This window comes from Zalophus californianus, chromosome X, assembly GCF_009762305.2.
Source record: "Zalophus californianus isolate mZalCal1 chromosome X, mZalCal1.pri.v2, whole genome shotgun sequence".
In the NCBI taxonomy this organism is placed as follows: Eukaryota; Metazoa; Chordata; class Mammalia; order Carnivora; family Otariidae; genus Zalophus; species Zalophus californianus.
The window spans coordinates 122,958,274-122,980,883 of NC_045612.1; the positions used below are offsets into that span (position 1 = coordinate 122,958,274).

At 47.4% G+C, this 22,610-nt stretch overlaps 1 protein-coding gene across 5 annotated transcripts in view; it reads right to left on the reverse strand.

The window, feature by feature from the left end:
• The window catches only part of TBL1X (transducin beta like 1 X-linked), a 213,048-nt gene that overhangs the window by 117,443 nt on the left and 72,995 nt on the right, over window positions 1-22,610 (reverse strand). For all 5 annotated transcript variants that reach the window (XM_027609268.2, XM_027609266.2, XM_027609267.2 and 2 more), the window contains exon 2: window positions 15,158-15,231. The gene's annotated coding sequence lies outside the window, so the exon portion shown is untranslated. The remainder of the gene's footprint in view (window positions 1-15,157; window positions 15,232-22,610) is intronic.

The following is a 22,610-nucleotide window of genomic DNA, read 5'->3' on the forward strand; positions in this document are numbered from 1 at the left end:
CTGCAAGAAAGTGATGGGCTTACAGGTCTCATTAATGTAACGTAGGCCAAGGCCAACGACAGGACCATAACGGGGGGGATCCCACTGAAAGCTACTATGAGCACAGTCTTCAAACACGGACTCGTAGTTCTGAAGCAATAATGAAGGCTGTGTCTGCACAGGCGGTCAGCTTTGCAACACTGCATCTGTCCCAGGGAAGCTGCAGCCATTTGCTGCATGGACTCCAACCCCAACGATGCCGTGGTAAATGGTTGGCTGCATTCTTGGAAAGATGCTGAACCTTCCGGATACACTGATTTAGCAAAGGCCGGGCCTGATTCTCCTAATCCCTCCTCAGGGAACATTCTGCTCCAGCTTCACCTAAATTGCCCTGGAAAGAAATGAAATCAGAGGGGCAGCTTTGAGTCCGCAGACTTCAGAAGAAGCCTCGGCAGAATCTACATGGACAAGGGAATGAGAAACAGGACTCAGCTGGGCTGGGAGGTCTGCCTGCACCACCAGCAATCCGGCCCCTCTGATTTGCTCCACATGCAGGAGGTTTCCTTGGACGTGACCCTCACATTTCCAATTTCCTTTCAGAATTCAGAGACCTGCACATCTGGACGGGACAGGGACTTGGCCCTCTCCAACAAGACAACCTTTTGGCGGAGAATCCATCCTGCAGCGCTGAGCAAATGAAAAGCACCACAGAGCACGGATTCTCCGCCCAACACCAGTGACATGCAGGGTGGGATCCCTCTCTGTGGTGGGGCGTCTTGGGCACAGCAGAGTGCTGAGCAGCCTCCCTGGTCTGCACCCACTAGATGCCAGCAGCACCTCCCAATTTGGACAATCAAAAATATCTTTGGACACTGCCAAGTGTTGTCTGGGGTGGGGGTGGGTGGGGCGGCGGCAAAATCCCCTTTCCACGAAAACCAGAGTCCTAGAAAGCGCCTTACTGGAGAGCCCAATCCCTGACATGTTCTGGGGCAAAGCGTGAACTCTGCCTCCTTTCGATTTAACCTGGTGGACAAGAAATGGTAGAACCAATCATCATCACCAAAGAGACCAAGAGAAAAGAACTGTGCCTATGCAAGTTGAATCAGACTCCCTCAGATGGCCTTCTGGAAGGTAAAGAAAAAAAATTCTTTTGAATAATTACCATGTCGGGCCTCACGGGAAAGAGGTCTTTAAAATTTTAACTTAACTGTGTTGCAATTTCTAGGCACTCAAGATGGATGGTGCAATCACTTTTCCAGCAGCAAGGAGAACTGTAACACCACAAAAATGACAGTGGTTTGAGGACAGATCGGATTCTAACGTACATCAGAGCCAGTTCCCAGCCTGGCTCGCTCTACCTTCTCGAACCCAGGTAAAGATTCCCTGAGCTACATCTGTCTTCACGTGTTCGGCCCCCGACTTTCTCACAGACGCCCCCGCGCTCCCCCGGGAAGAACAGAGCGGGGCACCACGCGGCAACGAACAGGCCCGCGTGCGGGGAGAACGCCGAGTTGTAGCCGGGCCTCCAGCCCCAAACCGCCCTCTTTCTCATCCACGTCAATGTGCACTTCCGTCTCCCACGGGGCTCGCTGGGAACCAAGAATCTCCCCCACAATGGCCACGCAGGGATCCCCACATCCAACCCGCCGGATCCAGAATCCCCACACGCTGAGGGCATCGTGGGCTGTGTAACGGGACAACCGCCTCCAGCGGTTCGCTTCCCCGTCACTCCCTCCCGGGGCCTTGCAGGAGGGCAGGCTTCGGAAGCCTGTCTCAGCTCACACGTGCGAGCAGAGAGCCAATCTAGTTATTCTCGTCCCCAATGCCAATTCCATCAGGAAGCGTTCATGCAAGAAATGGGAAGGCCGGTCCATCCGAGAGGTACAATCAACATCCTGGAAGCAGTGCTTGATAACTGCTACTCACTGCCCCCCCCCCCGGTCCCCCCCCGCCCCCCCACCCCCCGGCCACAGTCAGGGGCAAAAAGTTCCCATGGTAACCAAACTGAAGGTCAGTGCTGGTGAGGACGCCTTCGAGCGGGTTTCCCAGAGCACTGAGGGTGGGCACGTAGGTGGCCCATTTCAGATCTGTTACAGCCTCTTGCATCACGTTGTTGTCGAGATGGATCCTGTTATAAAAAGATGCTTCAATTCTCTGCTGAAAAGGAATTTATCTGACACTCCCTCCCCCTGCGTGTGGTTTTACTTCCATGGTTAGCACACAGAGTAATTTACACATTCACAAATATTTAGGGGGAAAAAAAAAAAACCACAATAAACTGCCTGGAACCATAACATAATGCCTGCAAGTCTTTGCTTCAAGGAATTTTACATTAAATAAGATCCAAAATCCCCCTGGGGCTTCGGGTTTGCCAGAGAGCTTATTTCTCTGATTTCCATTTAACTCCTTGGATAACAGTCTCCGGAAGTTGCTGACACATCTCTGGTTTTTGCAAATAGAATAAAAATCATTTTCAGAGAATAGACGCATCATGGGTTCACTTTTTTTTTTTTAATCATCAATATTATCTGCTTGGCAAGCCATCCGAGCTTCCTCGGGATGATAGATGCTGCATCCATTTGCAGGATCCCGAAAAGAAACGGCCAATTCAAGTCCCATTATGCCGGGCGCAGTCTTCCTGCCAAAGCCGCCCCTGCATCCCGTCACAGGCGACCCATTTGTACTCAGGCACAGGACGCCGCTTGTGTGGACTGCAGCATGTCGGCCCACGTCGCCCCGCCAACAGAGCCCCGTTTCAGCCCTCCATCTCTGGGGCTTCCCTCCTGCCTGCCCCAGCTCGGCGACGACGAATTTTCAATTGCAATGCTTAAACACGTATGTGTTACTAATTACAATACCGACAATTCGGGTTTCTGCGCGTCGGGGGAACCTCTAGCCACAGCACTTTGGTGGGGCGGGGGGAGCGGGGCCTTGAGGACCCAGGGAGTTGGGGGGAACCACCTCCAACCCAGGGCAGGTTTACTGGGGACCGCTCCTACAAATTTTAGCATGGCACTGAACGGGAAGTTACGGTGAATTTGTCTTTGCCAAATACTGCCAAAACTGGTTTGCAAAAGAGGACCTTTCTAGGTATCTTGGAGAGGTGAGTAAGCGAACCTGGATGTGAGGAGGGCGTCTTTGGGCACCGCAGCCCCCTCCCAAGATGCTGGGGAACGGGGGTGTGCAGAGCTAAGAGTCAGGTTTCCCTAAACTGGATTTGAGAGAACACAGCCCAGAGCAGAGAGCTTTGCTTCCCCTCTCATTTAACAACACAAAGCCAACACACTAAAGCACATCAGACCGCGGCTGTTGTCACCATTTTGCCTCCTAAGGAACACCGACTTTCTGTTCCTACAGTGGATGTCCAAGCCATGCAGAGGCCGATGCCTGGCTTCCTGTCCTCACCCTGGCACCAGCGGGCTGCACGCCTGCCTGAGGCCTGACCCCATGAGCAAGCCCCATCTCTGTACTTAGGAGACAGGCCTGCAGTTGTCTCTAGCACCACCAAGGACCACGCCAGCCTTGTCCATCTAAAGCAGGGTTTCTCCATCATGGCACTTTCAACGCTTGGGTCCAAATCATCCCTCGTTAACAGTCCTGGGCACTGAGCAGCACCCCTGGTCTCCAATCACTAGATGCCACGGGCACCGTCCTCTGAGTTACGACAACGCAAAATGCCTCCAGACATTGCTAGATGTCCAAGGAAGGGGAGGGAGCGGCGAATGCAAAATCATCCACTTGGAGAAGCCCTGTCCTAAACAGCTTAAACAAGTCCCACACTGGTTTCCAGGTATCCAGCTATGTAATCTTAAATGAATTAAAATTAAAGAAAACCTGTAATTGAGTTCCTCAGGCACAGGAGGCTCATTTCAAGTGATCAAGAGCCCCACGGGGCTCACGGCTACCCACTGCCAACATGGACACGAACAGCTCCCTCTCTACACAGAAAGTTCTACTGGAGGAGACTCGAGGTTATCCAAGTTCTTCACTGTTCTAACACACGCACACGCTTCTCGAGGTCCTCGGCGGAAGAATAACTAACTGGTGGGCAATTCAAACTAACACCAGACACATTTGAGGTTCTACGCTTGGGAAAATAGGAAAAACTTAAAAAAACACACACACACACAAAAACTGGCATTTCTACAAACTGACCACTTGACCTTAACCTCGTAATTTTACTTAATACTTAAACTCGTATTTCCTTTTACTGAAGTATATAATTAACCTAGGATGTTAATATGTACACCATATTCAAGCAAGAAGACATTCACTCTAAATTTACATGTAATAAATGAAAAAACTATGAACCTGAAAAACACTGAGACTGGCCTAAAACTGCAAATGTGGGCAAAAGGAAAATGGCTGACTGCTACCTCAGTTACTCATCCAAGCAAGATCTGTCTAAATGATAGCCTCATCTCATCAGGTACTCCTGGTATCTGCCCAACTACGGAGACACAACCCCAGTCTGACTCCTGGACAACGCAGACACATGCACGAATATCTGAGCAGACACCAACCCAAGGGGCGTGGGGGACAAAAAGATCCAAACACATTTAAAAATACACTTATCTCACAAAGAACCTAAACGATAACAATAACTTTTATTTTTTTTTTAAGACCTATTTATTTATTTGAGAGAGAGAGAGAGAGAGCGCGCGCAGGGGAGAGGAGCAGAGGGAGAGAGAATCTCAAGCAGACTCCGCACTGAGTGCGGAGCCCAATGCAGGACTCGATCTCACGACCCTGAGATCACGACCTGAGCAGAAACCAAGAGTTCGTGCTTAACCGAATACACCACCCAGGCGCCCCAATAAATATAACTTTTAAAATGTACGTTTGCATCTTGAAAATCTTCCTGTATTATTTTGATAGCCAACAGTTCATTGGGTTCCTCTAGAGCTTCATTTGCAGGCATCCCCCATAAAAAGTAGTACTGGAATGTTCACGGTAGTATCATTCACGTGGTCAAACAGTGGAAACAACCCAAGTGTCTGTCAACTGAGGAACGGAGAGAAAACGTGGGGTCATTCCATATGACGGAGCGGCATTATTTGGTTATAAAAAGGAACGCAGCATTGACACACGCTACAACTTGGATGAGCCTCGAAAACATGATGCAAAGAAAAAGCAAGTCCCAAAAAGCCGTGCAGTATCTCCTTCCATGTAACTGAATGTCCCCAAACTGCTAAATCCACAGGGACAGAAAGCAGACTAGTAGTTGCCAGGGGCTGGAGAGGAGGACACGGGGAGTCACTGTTAAGGAGTGCGGCGTTTCTTTTTGGCATATTGAAAATACTCTAAAATTAAGATTGTGGTGATGGCTGCACAACTCTAAACACCTTCAAATCAGGCTCTGTCAATGAATGAATGGGATGGTAGGTGAATTATGTCTCGATGAAGCTATTCAAAAACACACCTTTGGCCAAAGCTGCCCTGGCCCACCTAGCACAAGGTATGAATGATGAACACGCTCATAATGCACAATGCCTTCTTCAGGATGGTGAACAAAGCCAAGCACGGGGCGTTTCCACTCTGATGAAGTAAAGCGGGGGTCATGGTGGTCTGGGGGTACCATCTTGACTGTATCAACACAGGGGTAACCGTTTCAAAACTCCCGTCTACAAAGTGCAGAAACACACTTCTTTCTTGCTGGTGACTCTCAGACATATGGGGCAAGCCCCCTTCCTCCATAATCCCACATAAAGTGTGTCCCAGCCAAGGTGCTGGAAGGCAAATCACCAAGCAGACCTCCTTGTGTCTTAAGCATCTGGCACATTCTGTGGTGCACTCCGGCCACCAGCTCAAGTCCCAAAGAATGATTCCCAAAGGCAGTCATTTTTACTGCCATTCCCCAAATCCCTACCTGGCCCAGTACACCCTACTAGGACCTGCGTTGCTTTCCTCCTCCTGATGAAGTCATACTGAAGGTGATGGGCTGCAAAGTATACTAAGATGCCCGGGAGGGTCCCCTCGATGTTGGAGGTGGGCCTCTCCTGCACCTGTCCCTGCCCGACACGGCGCCTGGGGTGCACACTCTCCTCAGCCTCTGGAGACGAAACAGACCCGGGAACTTGTTTTTGCCCCTGGGACCCCCACAGCCTCCTGGGGACGCAGAGTAGCTCGGCCTGCAGCCCGGGGGAGACTCCCGTGGAATACACGACTCAGTGCTCATTCTTGGCTCGGAGGACGCCGAGAGCACAGTAGCACAGCAGGAAGCCCAAACCCAAGAGTACGTGGCACATCTCCCCCTGACAGGGGGATGGATTCTGTGCCCACGCCAGCCCTCGCAAGCCACGGTCCAGAATTTCTTTATTCATAGGTTAACAGCTCACCACAGCTGCAGAGTCGAGAGGTTTCAAGAGCCATAAATCCATCTGCTCCCTGCTTATCTGAATTTCATACAAGATTAACATTCTACCTGCATCCGCTGACAAAGACAAATAGCCACAGAGTACAAAATGACAATATTCTATGGAGGTAAATACGGGGAAAGGAATTCAGTGGCAAACGTGCTATCTGCAACCAAAACTTGGGAGTTTAGGGGAATCCACCTTTTGTAAACCAGACCGTGCGTGGTCAACACAGAAAAATGTCTTTAAAGCAGATGTAGAAGATATTAAAGGTCAAATACGGTGCCTCCAAATAGGAAAGTCTTTAAATGAAATCATGAAAGCACCCAATAATGTAATTAATTTTAAAAAGAAACCATAAATTAAAATTTAAATCATACTTAAAATTAATCAGCAATATAAAATAGAGATTAAATGCAGCCCACTATCTAAGCCAGAAAAATCCTCCTGCTGGGAGGACCCGCCTTACAAAGGAAACTTTTCTTTAGATTTACAAGACAACAAGTGAGTGAGAGTGTCTTATTTCATTAGCTGGAAATAAAAAAGCAGGCGTGCATTTTGAGGAACTTAAAATTCCTCAAATTGCTACAGATGCTCTAGGTTCTGTAACAGGATTTTAACTATTTCAATGAGCTTGGCGCTTGCCCTCCACCTATTCCATCCACAACCAAAAATCAAACCTTTGCTGTCGCAGGCCTCGCAAACAATGTCCCGCTCCACCCCTAGCACCCAGCACACCCAGAAAGCACACTCATTATCCGCTGAACAGATGAACAGATAAAGCTGTATCAGTTCCGTCGCACTTTGCACCAAAATGTCAAAAGAAATGCATTCTGATTGCCGTGTGTCAAATAAAGTTAGAAACTCGGTGCAGCTGAAGGGATACTCCTGTAAGGAAAGAGCAGTTGCTTTAGGATGACGTACCGGGATAGGTAACAGAGGCCAGGACAAAGTCAGACCCCAATGCTGAGCGGTGTGCAATGACAGACACCACCTTTCAGAGTAACCGAAAATCTTTTCATGTAAAGATCAATGTGCGGACTACAAAAAATGTCTCAACAGAGCATACACACATTCTTGTGCAGAGAAGTGAGGTCCCAGGAGGTGGGAAGATGAAAGCCCATTCAAGGACAGGTGCAGGATGGTTCCGGGTCATGGAGCGCGGTGGCCAGAGACGAACAAGGGGAAGGAGGCAGGAAAAGAGATCTCATTTCAAGAGTGCAGAGTGGAAAGTGGGAGGGTAGGGGTGCCTTTCTGGAAGCTTCTGTGACTGCTTTAAATACTTCCACTGCTCCTGCTTTGGAAGCTAAGCAGGTAGCACAAATGTATAAAGCTCATCTCAGAAGAGTACAGGTGATTCTTGAACAATTCAGGGCGTAGGGACACCCACCCCCCCACACAATTGAAAATCTACGTCAAACCTCCGAATGCCCCAAAATGAACAGCCTACTGTTACCTGGGAGCCTTATCAACGACATAGACACTCAATTTACACTTGCGTAGTATGTGATATGTTTTACGTACTGTATTCTCACGATAAAGTGGACGATAAAGAAAAGAAAATGTCATTAAGAAAATCATATGGAAGGGCGGCTCAGTTGGCAAAGCGTGCGCCTCTTGATACCAGCTCAGGTTGTGATCCCAGGGTTGTGAGGTCGAGCCCTGTGTTGGGCTCCATGCTCAGCAAGGAGCCTGCTTGAGATTCTTTCCCTCTGCCCCTCAACCTGCTCACACTGGCTTGTGCATGCTCTCTCACTCTCTACTGTGTAGTATCTGTTCTTACCAGTTTAAAATAAACCTTTCAGAAAAAGAGAGAGAGAGAGAATATCATATGGAAGAGAAAATAATTTGCAGAACTGTACTATATTTACCAAAAAAAATCTGCATCTCAGCGGACCTGCACAGTTCAAACCTGTGTTATTCAAGGGTCAACTGTAGTTCCTAAGATAGTAGAATGTTGTGGGTTTTGTTATTTTCTTTTTTAAAGATTTTATTTATTTGAGAGAGAGAGTACTTGAGAGGGGTTAGGGTCAGAGGGAGAAGGAGACTCCCTGCCGAGCAGGGAGCCCGATGCGGGACTCGATCCCGGGACTCCAGGATCATGGCCTGAGCCGAAGGCAGTCGCTTAACCAACTGAGCCACCCAGGCACCCCAGGATGTTGTGTTAATAGCACTTGAGGATGTGCATGAGGAAAGGTCTGGCAGTTTGTATGTGGGTACGACACAATTTCACCACAAGAATCTAGAATCATTTGCTATCTCTGTCTAAACAGTAGTGACGAGCCAGTCACAAGGGATCCAACTTTTAAAATATTTCTTTGTAAACCACTCAACCATCCAACAATGGATGAACAGATAAACCAAACGGGGTCTCTACAAACGGGAATATTATTCAGCATCAAAAAGGACAGGGATTCTGACACATGCTACCACATGGATGAACTTGGGAGATACTAGACTGAGTGAAATAAACCAGATGCAAAAAGACAAATATGGCTGGATTCCAACTTTGGGGTACCTAGAATAGGCAAATCCATAGAGACAGAAGTGGAATGGTGGGTGCCAGGGGCTGGAGGACAGGAATCGGGAGTCAGTGTTTAATGGGGCAGAGTTTCTTCCTGCGAAGGTGACGAAAAGTTGCACAAAAATGTGAACATGACGACACTGAGGTGAAACTCGAAAATGGTTAAGGTAGTAAATTATATGTTATGTGTATTTTATCACAATATAAAAGAATCCTCTGTAAATCTCTTAAACAGGTACTAAGTAAAGGCATGGTCTTTCCCTTGTAGTCTTTTTGCAGGAGACTATTTTCATGTCGGGGGTTCCTTTAAAAATTTGCTATTTTTGTCCTACTTTGGGTTTTGGCTCGGGTCGTGAGATCGAGCTCTGTGTCAGACTCTGCTGGGCGTGGAGTCTGCCTCAGACTCGCTCTCTCTCAATCCCTCTCCCTGCGCTCACGCGCGCACTCTCTCTCTAAAATCAATCTTTAAAAAAAATTTTGCTAATTTTGCATACAGATGTCTCATAAAGGTAGGAAACTTGAAGAATTACATAATTATTCTAAGTAATAAATTCAGAATCACTACTGACCATAAAGAAACCAAATGAGGTAAATTATTTCTCTTAATAGATTATAAATGAAGTTAAGCCAGTTAGATGCCTATGAATTATACATCTGATCATGTTGTCGAAACTGTATTTTTTAATACAAAGGACAACATAATTTAGGAATAGAAATCCAGACCTAGAGCCTTATTATTTTCCAACTTTATAGTTACATTGAGGGTTGGAGTCACTGGAGGAGGCCCCACGCGTGTAAAACTCCCCACCGCGGTGCCTCATTCTCATGCCAGAGCCTAATGTCACTACTAGGAAAGAAGACAGAGGCCGTAGTTTACACATGCAAAGCTGCGGGCCATGTCCCAGACCAGCCAACCTCAACCCAGACCAGCCAACCTCAACACCACTGACATTTGGGCCAGTAACTCTTGGGTGTGGGAGGGTGGGAGGGAGGCCGTCCTGTGCCCTGGAGGATATTTAGCAGCATCCCTCGCCTCCACCCTCTAGATGTCCATATCCCCCAATACACACACACCCCAAATCCTGAAAAACAGGTCTCCAGACTTGGCCAAGTATCCCCTGGGGGAAAAAAATACCCCAGCTGACAACCACGTCCTGAACTGAGAGACACTTGGGAACCACCCATGTTTACAAAGCAAACAGTAGGAAAAACAACATACTTTGATTTATTATAAGAGACAGAAGTAGTGAAAAATGTCAGAAACAAAAGAACTGTTCCATCATTTTGAGGCCCCTTCCTAGCTGTGTTACAACCAGAATCTAAAACCAATTTCAAAGAGTTCATTCTCTAGTTTAATTCATCAGGAACTTAACTAACGTCCATTTGAGTCAAATTGCAACATGAAACTCACTAGACTTTCAATCCATAGTTGGGAAGAGGGTGCACTTTTCCCGATCTGCTTGGGCTCAAGAAAAAAGGAATAGCCAGCTTCTCACAAGGAAGCAGTTTTCCTGATAACCTGGAGGCAGTGTCTGCGGGGCTCTACGTGTGTGTTCTGGGCATTCACGAAAGCAGATGAAGACAAATGGTGTTTGAAAGAAAAGAACACTGAATAAATGTGCAGGGCAAACTGAAAGGGAGACCAAAAAGCGGAACTGTGTTATCAAACAGCACTCATCAAGGACTTTTCATCAGCTGGAGACAACAAAAAGCAACTGTGCTACCGGCTTATCCACACGGAACTGACACCTTTAAATCAAGAAGCTACGGTTCCAGCGTCACCCGCGAAGTTTTACTGCTTTTGATAAGAGAGACCAGCAACACCCCACTCTACCCCACCGCACTCTGAGCCTGCTGTAAGACCCCTCTGGGGCACCACGTTTACCCAGTTAGTATGAAACCCCCGGAACGGGGTTGGTCTGTGACAGGGCGCACCGCCCAGTTGAGATACACCAGAGTCCCTGTCTTGTCCCTATTACAATGTCCAGTCCTAATCAACTCTAACACTAAACCAATCCTTCAGGCTCCAACGCTCCACTTCTGAGCCATGGCTCCCTTTTATTACAAGCACCTGGATCATTCATGCCCTTCAATCCTTCCTGGATTGAACGAATAAAGAGCAATCGGTGAGAACTGGTCACCCATCTTGTGACTTAGACCCCAAAAAGGACGGCAGTCAGAGATGAATGAGAAAGCAGACGGCAAGTGTTTAGAATAAGCCACACAACACACACACACAGACACACACGCTCCCTCCCTCCCTCCCTCCCTCCACACTGGGCAAACAGCATACAGCCCAAAAGCAAACACTGAGTATTTCAGGGTTCTGAATCACTTCCAGGCTGTGGATGGGAAGGAGAAGAAAAGACGTAGGAGAGAAGCGGGAACGCACACGGACTCTGCAAGACACTTGGCAGTTTCGTGTCTCGTACCAAAGGACTGCGAAGTAGGGACTAACTTCCCACTGTACAGAGAAGACTGAGGCTCAAAGGTGCTAAGCAACTTCTGGAGGTCCCACAGGGCATGGGTGATGAAAACAAGAGGTGAGACCAGAGCTGGCTGCCTCAAGCTCCCCACCCCCCCCCCACCCCCCCCCCCCCCACCCCGCCGCGTGCCTCTCCTTCTGTCCTCACGGGAACAGAACAGCCACGCCGAGGAAAAGGGCACCGCACCTTTCACTATTTCGATTCACTAACCGCACCCCCGCCCCCACCAGGGGAGGGACGAGCAGGTCCCTCTGAAGGCAGCTCCTGGAAACAGCATGGCCGCATGGCTGGTCTCTGGAGAGCGCAGCCAGGTGGTTCTCTGCAGCAATCGGCGGGGCATGTGCCCCGATGGAGCCCGGGGGTCTGAGCCCAATCGCCTGCCAGCGAACAACAGCCCCAGGGCTTCCTGCTGGCCCCGCTGCGGACAGAACTGGAGGTTGCCTTCTTGAGCCACCTCGTCCCCATTCACAGCGAGCGGTACCCCAACGGGGAAGCAGCTCGATGGTGACTGGGCTCTGCTCCTTGCATGGCAGCTGTCTGTCTGTCCACGAAGGCAATCATCCGCAGTGGCACGATTCGGCGCCCAGCTCCTTCCATGTGGCCAGGGGGGTCTCACCCTCCATCCGTCAGCAGGGTCTTGATGCCAGAGAGGCCCAGCACTACTGCTGTACCCTCCAAACATGGCAGCTCCGGTGGGGTTTCAGCCAGCTGGAGTCCGTTCCAGCCGCCCACTCCCCCATGGGAGCCCCACAGCCTCGCTGTGCCCTTTCTGTGTCTGGTCAATGGACCCCAACAATGGCACTGATCTCCCAGGACTACCTGAGGCACAAACTGGGGACTTAAAACAGCATCTGGTCCACACCAAAACCTGTGCACGGCAGCTCTACTTGTACTAGCCCCCAGCTGGAAAGATCCCGAAGGCCCCTGAACTCGTGAATGGATAACTAAGCTCTGGTACACCCAGACAGCGGTATACAGCTCGGCATTCAAAAGGCACGAGCCGCTGACACCCACCACCGGGATGGATCTCAAGGGCTTCAGGCTGAGTGAATAAAGGCAGTCTCCAAAGGCCAGGTGCCGTATGATTCCATCTACGTAACATTCTCGAAATGACAGAATTCTAGAGACGGAGAGCCCAGTGGCTGCCAGGAGTTGCAGAGGGTGACCTAAAGGAGTGTCATGAGGAGCGGTGCTGGTGATGTAAACGGTGTGCATCTGCAAACTGCATGACCCGTGAACTACAGGACGTACTGCGTGGCGTCTGCAAACTGCATGAACGTGTATGTGTGATACACCTGTGCACGTGCATGCAAGCACAAGCACGCACACACGAGTGCACGTGAACACTGGTGAGATCCACAGACGGTCTGCATTGGAGTCCACAGGGCCAGCATCAATTTCCCCCTTGTGATATAGCACAGGATCTCGGGATCGTGATGGGAGATGCTCTCGTTACAGGGAAGTGGGGGAGGGGTACTCTGGGACTCCCGGGCCTATTTCTGCAACTTTTTGCGAGTCCAACATCACTTCGGAATAGAAGCTTTCAAAATGACTGATTGATGAGCAGATACACAAAATGTGGCCTATTCATACAACGGAAGAGTATTTGGCAAGAAAAAAGAATGATACGCAGACACGTCCTACCACACAGGAGGGACCGTGACAACACCATGCTGAGTACAGAAGCCAAAAAGGACGCACACCGCACGACGCTGTTCCCACGAAACGCCCGGGAACGGGCAAGCCTGTAGGCACAGGAAGTAGACCGGTGCTTGTCCGGGACCGGGGGAGGCCAGAGGAGGGGGTGACTCAACTCTGACAAACGGTCCACGTAGGGCTCTGACAGAAGGACTCACACCACGGGGGCAGGAGCACAACTCCGTGAGCAGAGCGAGGACCGCTCCACAGCACACGTCCAGGGAGCGACGGTCCCCTCTATGAACCAGCTCAGGGAAAGCATTACCAAAACCCAGCAACATCTGGCACACGTGTGCATTAGGGCTACCTTGTCACAATTTACTGTTCTTTCTGCCCCATGCGGGTTGGTTATAAGAGTCACCTCTGGTGCCCTCTCGATCTACAGATAGTCCCTCCATTACTGATGGGCCTGAAGTCCTCGGGTACGTCCAGGCCGGTGAAAGATGGCAGCTCTAACGCTAAAGGATCAAAAGCTCCTTAGAGCACAGTGTAGGCACGGTCCAGTCCACAGTCCTTGCCCTTCCCGTAGGCCCTTTCTGCTCCCCCATCACCCCGTTCAAGGCCACCAGGCTGCTTTATCAACTTTCCCTACTCAAAAAAAGGGGGGAGGGGGACGCCTGGGTGACTCAGTCAGTTAAGCGTCCACCTTCAGCTCAGGTGGTGATCCCAGGGTCCCGGGATCGAGTCCTGTGTCAGGCTCCCTGCTCAGCGGGGAGCCTGCTTCTCCCTCTCCTTCTGCCTGCCGCTCCCCCTGCTTGTGCTCTCTGTCAAATAAATAAAATCTTTAAAAAAAAAAAAAGCTTTGTTGTTCCTGGCTCCTGACCTTTGCCCATAGAGTCAGCCCCCCACCTAGTCTTCAACATCTGTCGATATCCCATCCACCGCCAAACCCATCTGGAGTCTCCCTTCCAAAAGGAAGGTCCCTCCTTCTTCGGCTACTCTGCCACATGCTGTTAAGAGCCTTGCTCAGAATTCAGGGGCGCCTGGGTGGCTCAGTCGGTTACGCATCTGCCTTTGGCTCAGGTCATGATATTTCGCAGTCCCAGGATCAAGTCCCGCATCAAGCCCCACATCAGGCTCCCTGCTCAGCAGGGAGTCTGCTTCTCCCTCTCCCTCTGCTCCTCCCCCTGCTCATGGTCTCTCTCTCTCTCAAATAATAAGTAAAATCTTTCAAAAAAAATAAATTAAATTTAAAAAAAGAGCGTTGCTCAGAATTCCCTCAGCAGGGAACGTCTACACCATGCATGGAACACCCATTCCCACCAAGGCCTTCTGCCGTGCCCCCAACTACATGCATTTGAAATGCCTTACCCCCCAAAACAAGACACATTTCACACACCTCTGTATACTCCACAATGCTCCGGAAATAACACACTGAACGAACAGTCATCCCAGAGATGGAAGATCTCTCAAACCAAGCGCTCTGAAAAGGATGTTCTTGACTTGAGAGGGCATCGGGCCTTAACCGGGTGCAATACAGCACACAAGAGAAGAGCTCCAGACCCCAGAAGGCCTGTTCTACGTGACTCTGGATTGGCTCTGCTCTATCAACAGCTCAGGGAGGGCTAAGAACGAAGGAAAACGTGTCTGCAGGGGCCTCTGTCCCAGGCCGTGCTGCCTCAGGAGGGTGCCCCAACAAGGTGGTTCTGGAAAATCCTGGCTGGTCCACAAGTGGTTACACGGTGGCCTGTCGTTCTCCACACACATACTAAGAAGAACAAACAAGAGGAGCGGAGCGTGTGCCAGACAAAAAGTCAAAAGCCCTTGCTGGTTATGACTCAGCCTTCTAAGGACAAAGAAGGGCCTCAAATGCATATGGGAAACAACATGACAAATGATACTTCTCTCCAAGGCATACAGATTTTAAATAATCATCACCATTTCTCTTTCCTAAAATCTCTGACTTCCAGAAGCTCAACGAAAAAGAAGGGTGTTAGGCAGACACACAGCATTTTCTTGCTAGCAAAATTACCTGTTACAAGAAATCTTGAGAAATCACCATTTCCAGTACTTAGAGCCAATACAGTAACATTTAATTTTTAAGCACAGAAAATATGAAGAGGTTGACAAGATATTTATTACCTAATAAGAAATCATTTTACAATTTCACTTACTCAGAGCCAAATGTAGGCAAATCCCTTCTTCCTTCGAGGGTTTATTTCCAGGCCTCTTTTCTGTCTTCAGTTACCTGTTAATGAAAAATAACCAAAGTCAGGCCAAAGGGTCCATGAAAACTTCTTGAGGTACACTGTCAACCGTTGCACAGGCCAGGAGATATCTGAATTAGGGATACGACAAAACCGAAATAATCACTAGGTCAGACGGTGCCCAGCCACCATCACTGACTCCCCGGCTTCACTCCCCAGTTAAAGCATGCAAATCTGGTCAAAAGTTTTGCTATCTCACAAGCAATTATGATCCTATCGCCAGGGAATGTCGAAAACTGGAAAATCCACTCAGCTCTTACGAGACACTTTCCTCTACCCTCCTAAAGCATGGTAAGTGAAAACACAGGTATTTGTTTTTGTTTTTTGTTTTTTTTTTAAACACACGTATTTCTAAATTCAACCCAACTAAGTAAGTTTCTACTGACAAAGGCTTGTTCAAGTCTTGCGGAAAATGCAAACGGCGCTCAGTGCTGTTCCAGTATTAGGGACTCAGAGTGCCTGGGCTTGTGGAACACATACCCATCCCGGCAGGGAAAAGTGGGGAACCTGGTGATGGAAGAGCAGGGACCATAAACTAGAAAGCAAACGCAGAGCGAGATCACTTCATACGACAGAACTACTGAAACTCCAGTTGGTGGTGGTGGAAGAGAAAGTGACCAGGGGCAAGGAGTTTACTTACTCTGGGGCCCGGGGCAGCACTCTTTGAGGAGGGAGCGTCTGAATGGGGGCGAGAGAGGCCACAATGCAGACACAGCGAGTGCAAATGTCCTGTGGTGAGAGTGACCTTGGCAAGAGGGAGGGAGGAAGGCTTAGTGCTGGGCACCAGAAGTGTGTAATAGCAGGTCCCGGGTCAAAGAGGACCTCACAGCTCACGGAAAGGAGTCTGATCCTACTCAGGGCCCACTACACCTTATTCTTCACCCAGCACCAGAGTTAATGAGAAAAGAAAATCTGATCATCCAGCTATTTAAAAAAAAAAAAGCCTTCGGGGCCTCCTGTCACGCTTAGAACAAAATCCAAAGAAGCTCTTGCTCAACAGAGAACCACCAGTGACTGGAACAGTGCTTGGCAGGAAAGACGAGCACAAAAGGCAGACAGGGTACAGGGTTCTAAGACATTCTGACCTAGAGGACTCACGGGGGGGGGGGGGGGGGGGGGGGGGGAGGGGGAGGGGGAGGCATGTGTGAGGGGAAGGGGAGGGAAGAACCCAGTGTGACTTCTAGCTTCAGGGCTTAAGCAACAATTTGGAAGGTGGTGCCATTTCCTGAGATGTAAGCAGACTGAGGAGAGAGGAAAAGCAAGACTTTTTTACATGTTAACTTTGAAACGTCCATCATAACTGTAAAGTGGACTACTAACTAGGTAGTGAAGGACACCAGTCTGAGCAATCGGGAGAGGTCACGGTTGCACAGGTAAGTCTGGAAGTCATCCCATGACCATGATCTTCAAAAGCTACGGGCCTGAATGGGAATGCCCAAAGCAGAGTTTCTCACCCTGGGCGCTGCTGACCCTGCGAATCGGATATAACTCTGTTGTGGGGGCTGCACTGCCCATTGAGCGGCATCCCTGGGCTCCACCCCCTAGATGCTGGTAGCAATCCACACGTTCGCCCCCTTTGCTGTGATAACCGAACTGACCCCAGAGGTTACCAGGGATCCCCTGGGGGGCACAAGCACCCTGCAGAGAACCCCTGGTCTAAAGAATGCAAGCCGAGGATGGAAGGCTGAGAGAAGAATGAGATGTCAATGAGACAGGGGTGTGCGGAGAGGTAGGAGGAAATCCAGGGTGGTGCAGTATCCCTGGCACCTAGGGACAGACATCTCTCGAAAATCATGGAATGACCAGCAAATAATGGCCACTGATATGGATGACAAGGAGGAGAGCAGATGACAGGATAACAAAAAACCACACTGTCTTCTCTTCCCAGCCCCACTGCATGGAAGAAATCTAGAGAGGCTTCATGGAGGCGGCAGCATTCCTGTTGGCCCATGAAGTCAGGCGACAAGGAAGAGAAGGGAGCTGCAGCTTGAGTGGTGCTGGAGGCAACAAAGGCAGGCAAGAGGGCAGAGGTTTCTAGAAACGTCAGGTGATGCTCTCAGGGTGCTCAGGAAAGGGGATGGGTGCAGCCGCGTGCCAGGACGCTGGGCAGTGGACAGCATGGGTGCCCCGTCCAGTGCCCCGTCCAGCAGAGGGAAGAGGAGGCCACCCGGGGAAGCTGGCCCTGCAGACAGCACACTCCCAGCAGGGGCGACTCCAAAATACCAGACAACCTGCACCGTTCCTCCCAAGCAGGAGCCAGGGGGCCCCATAGTTGAGCCGGCCGGCCATCTTTCTCTTTCTCGCTAAACTTAACAAGGGCTCGTGCTCCTGGCACACAACGCTCAGAGTCCCAAACTGTGTGAAAATGTGGACACAACTTGCCAGATAGATGCCTGACCCACTGTCCTAGCCCCCCTTCCATCTTCATGCCGCACCAGCAGTATTACCTTTAATGCTATCGTATTAAAAAAGAAAAAAAAAATTAGGGGGAGAAAAAGAAGGGCAGATGTACAGGCCTCACTTTGCTTCTAATTAATTATAAGAAACTCTCTCTGGACCAGAGAGTCCTCAGCTGTGAAATGAGGGTATTAAATTATTTATGAGGTTTCATCCACATCAAAAAATCTGAGGAACCATTTTCCTGTTGACTTCCTTTGTAAATTCTAAGGGAAAACCCTTGCAAAGAACTGAACCAAGAACTTGCACAAGGATGCTGGGGGAGGGACAGAGAAGGAATGTATGCATCCATCTGTCCTGCAGCCAACTGACCACAGAAATATATCCAAAGGCAGCAGTATTTTCCCAAAATTGCCATAATGATTAACATTTGCACGCCGGAGAAATTCAAGTTGTACCATCATGAAAACAACGCAAAAAATCCAAAATATGTTTTCAGAAACCACTGAGCCTAACAGAGAAGCTGCAATTTCCTCCTGAGTCCTTTCTTTTTTTAGTGAGCCCTGAATTAACTGGGCCAAGAGCCAGGGCCTAAGCCGGGTACTGGCATGAGGAACCCGAGAATTCTGAACACTTCATTTGCCATGAGGTTCAAGTTCTGTGTAATGAAGCTGTTGTTTCCTGCATTACACCAGTACTGAATAGCATTTTTATGTATGGCGATGATTCATTCAGTAACAGATTTTAAATCCCTTAAATCAGTGGTTCTCAAATGGGGCCGTCTTTCAGGGGACACTGGGCAATGTCTGGAGACATTTTTAGTTGTCAGGCTGCGGGAGGAACGCTGCCGGCATCTGGTAAAGCCGGGGATGCGGCACACGGCACAGCCCTCCTGAGGCAAAAAATTATCTGGCCCAAGTACCGATACCGCCAAGGGCGACCGGACTAAAATTTCTGTAATTTTACGGGAGATACATCCTATACGCTTTCATGCTCCAAACCACTTTTATTCTTTTCAAGGTAATGCGTGTACATTGTTTTAAGAAGTAAAATACAGGTGAGGCAAAAGACTCCTCTTTTCACTCCCAAGCGTTTTACAGCACCATCTATCCCCAATTCTACTGCCCGCAGCAGCCATTCTGAAATCGCAGAACTGTTTGTTTTGCTGGCAGTGATCCTCAGTATGACTTCCATGCTTCTGAATAACCTTGTAATGTTCCCTATCAGCTTTAGATATTACTTATTTGATTTTCTCACATATAGGTGAGAATTTTGGTTTTTTAAATTCCCTCCTCAATCCTATGCTAACCCTACCACATTTTCCCAGCAGTGTAACCATAGTTTTTGGTTAAATCTATATCTGACAGATATTATTTTGACAACAGAATGGGCACTGCTAAGCAAGCAATATAATATGCTATGATTCCTTTCTTATGCAACCTTTTTGTTTTCCTGGGGTTACTAATTGCATCTGTTTTTATTTCCTTAGTTTACACACACACACACACACACACACACACACACACACACACACACACACATACACCACCCCCCCCCATCCTTTGGTAATTCTTCCAGCATTGTCCACAATCCTTTGATTCAATTTTTCACATGATCAAGATTCTCAGATAATCTGTCACCTCTGTGGGTTTCCCCCTCAATCACTCCTACATCTCCCAAATATACACACATCAGACCTTCTGAAATTATTTTTTTTGAAGATTTTATTTGACAGAGAGAGACACAGCGAGAGAGGGAACACAAGCAGGGGGAGTGGGAGAGAGAAAAGCAGGCTTCCCGAGGAGCGGAGAACCCGATGCAGGGCTTGATCCCAGGACCCTGGGATCATGACCCTGAGCCAAAGGCAGACGCTTAACGACTGAGCCACCCAGGCGCCCCACCTTCTGAAATTTCTTGTCTCTGTTCCAGCCTGTGGTTGTCAGCATTAGGCCTGCTATAGAGTTCATGCCACCTTGAAACCACAACATCGTGAGAATACATTCTGTCTCTTTGTTTCTAGGATCCCAAATCTCCCCTTTCTTGGTTTACTCTCTCATTTCAGTGGGACACATTCTCTAGATTATTCTACCCTTAGTTAACTAGTAGAAGAATGACTTTAAATTCTGAGTGGAAATTATTTGCATAGAATTCTTACAACTTCCAATGCTGCCGTTAAGAAATCTGGTATCATTTTGATTCCAGATTCTTTACATGACCTTTAAATCCAGGATAGTGCTTATATACTGCCTTTATCTCTGATATTCCAAAATGACACGATGAGCTTTCGTGTAATAATTTTTATATGCTTTTTATTCTCTGTTCTAGTCACCTGGTATGAAATTTCTCTCTTCTTCAGATTTAAGATGTTTTTTCCAGCGTCTTGTCCTTGGAATACCTATTAGACAAAAATCTGAATAACCATCTCCCATTTACGTAATAAAACTTTCTTCACTATGCCTTCACTGACCAATAAGGTATCCATCAGCTGCATGCAGTTACGAAGCTCCCGAAATGTTTGACTAGTGCAACTGAGGAACTGGCTTTTAAATTTTATTTAATTTTAATTAATTTAAGTATAAGTAGTCACATGTGGGCATTGGTTACCATACTAATGCAAATCTAAAGACTATGACAAATGGGGGAAAAAAAAAAGGAGAGGCAGTGCCTATAGCACAACTCTAACAGGATATTAAACATCAGAAGATATTAAGATGTTCAGAAGAAAAAGTGTTCAGAAGAAGAAATGGAATGGAATTTCTAAATCCTCACCACTACTATTTTCAATATGAGATTCTAGGACTTCATTCCTCATGGCTTCCAGGAATTCCTCATAAGAACTTGAAGAACCTATTCTTCTGTACAGTGGATGCTGTAGGGGATAGACACCAAAAAGGCATACCAGGGCAGTCTCTGGGCATTCATTCACTCATTTACTCATTCAATACATATCACAAACATAACAAATTGTTACCCAGACATTCTATGAACAATATGACCATGACAGAAACCAGAACCGCAAAAGCCAAAACTGCAAAAACAAAATCACAGAAGTTCTGGGCACCCAAGCCAAAGCCAATCAGCCTATTGTTTCACCTCAATCACTGGGAGCCATTTTCTTTAAAGCTTAGGGCCCACCATTCGGCAGGCAGGTCACAGGTGCGCACTGAAAACAAACTAAGGGCAGGCGCAAAGCCAAAAGAAAGTCACTATTGTTTTTTCAACTCTAAAAAAGAAAGAAACATATTAGCACTGTGGAAATAGGGAAATAAATGTTCAGGGGAAATCATTTTTTATGTAAGCATCAATGTGGGAAACACATTTTCTTCATCTATTCTTCACATAAGTCATTTAATATCCATTCATTCCTGCAAAACAGGACATTTTATTGTATTTGTCGGTTTTACAAGTTCAGCATAAAAGTATGAACTACTCAGAAAGGAGAAAAACGGACACCAAACAAGATGCTTATATAAACTTGATTTCTTTTTAAATCTATTATGATGCTAATAAAAAGATTTCCAGGCTTGGAAATCAATGCTTCTAAACTCATACTGATGTATCTGAATGCATATGGTCAGACACATGTATCATCTACCCACTACCCTACACCAGTAGAGTCAACCATATTCCACTCACAACAAATGAAAAATGGGCTCCTGGCTCACACTATGATATACCAAACAGATTCCACACAGAAAGACCAAGATATGGTTTGTCACATGAAAATCTGATATAAGATAAGGTAATGACATGACCCAATTGGGTTTACAATTATATAATCCCTCTAGAGCCAATACCAACGGGGGGAAAAAAAAACAAACCCACAGCAAATTTTAATAGGCTATCAGTCACACCGTATTTGTTTCTAAGCATTTATTATTTAAATTAGAAGGATAAATTTTATTTAATGGCATGAAACTAATCTTTAGTGAGAAAAATAACCACATTTAAAAGAAGACACATTAATAACATCTTCCTTATTCAGCAAACTGTCCATCAACAGTGACTTGAATCTCTCCCCACAGATACACCACCAAACTGTATGCATGTAATCCTCACGTGACTCCAATCAGTTCTTTGTTTATAGGTGACATAGTGCATCGTGAGGTTAAAAGAAGCCCAATTAATCTCTTCCTCATCTCCCAAAGCACCATCTCCACATTTTGCAGTGAGCATTAAGCATAATTTTAAATGTAATTGTCAAGCACATTATCTGTTCGCTGAAATTATGATAAAAGTTTCTGAACACCATATGGTCCTGGTGTTCACATTTCAGTTTCTATCCTTTGCCAAACACATGCTCTCCCCCACTCACCTGGAAAGGTCAATTATACTGTCTTCGGTTTCAGTTAACAATGCTGCAAGCCAATCCCTTTTGTAAGATAATTAAATTCAATTATTTGCTTACATAAACACCTCAAAATTTGGGACACCAATGTCAACGATCAGGTAATTAAACAAAGTATTAAGACACGTGCGGCACACGCACACTCAAAAGCACATGCACACACCTCTTCCTATTCACAAAGCACAATGCTTCAAGTGTCACCTCCACATTCAGGACATCAGGAAGACAACCTAAAAATTCAAATGAAAAACTAAGACTAAAAACACCCAACACTCTTAGACAAACACACTGTAGTTTCCCTACATTGAAAGAAGTTGAATGGCAGAGGCAAACCCCCCAAATACTCAAGTTTCTAACCCATACCCCTTTGGAAACAGAGGCCTTTCAAAATGACTTTTAAACGCCAGGCTTTTCCAAAAATGCAATTTTTTTTAAAAGAGTTTTTATTTATTTAAGTAATCTCTACACCCAACACGGGGCTTGAAGTCACAACCCTGAAATCAAGAGTCACACGCTTATCCAACTGAGCCATCCAGGCAACCCTGGAATTTTTTTCAAGTGTCAAATTCAACAGTTTGGAGAAGGGGGCCACTAGGAATCCTGCTGCAGTTTATA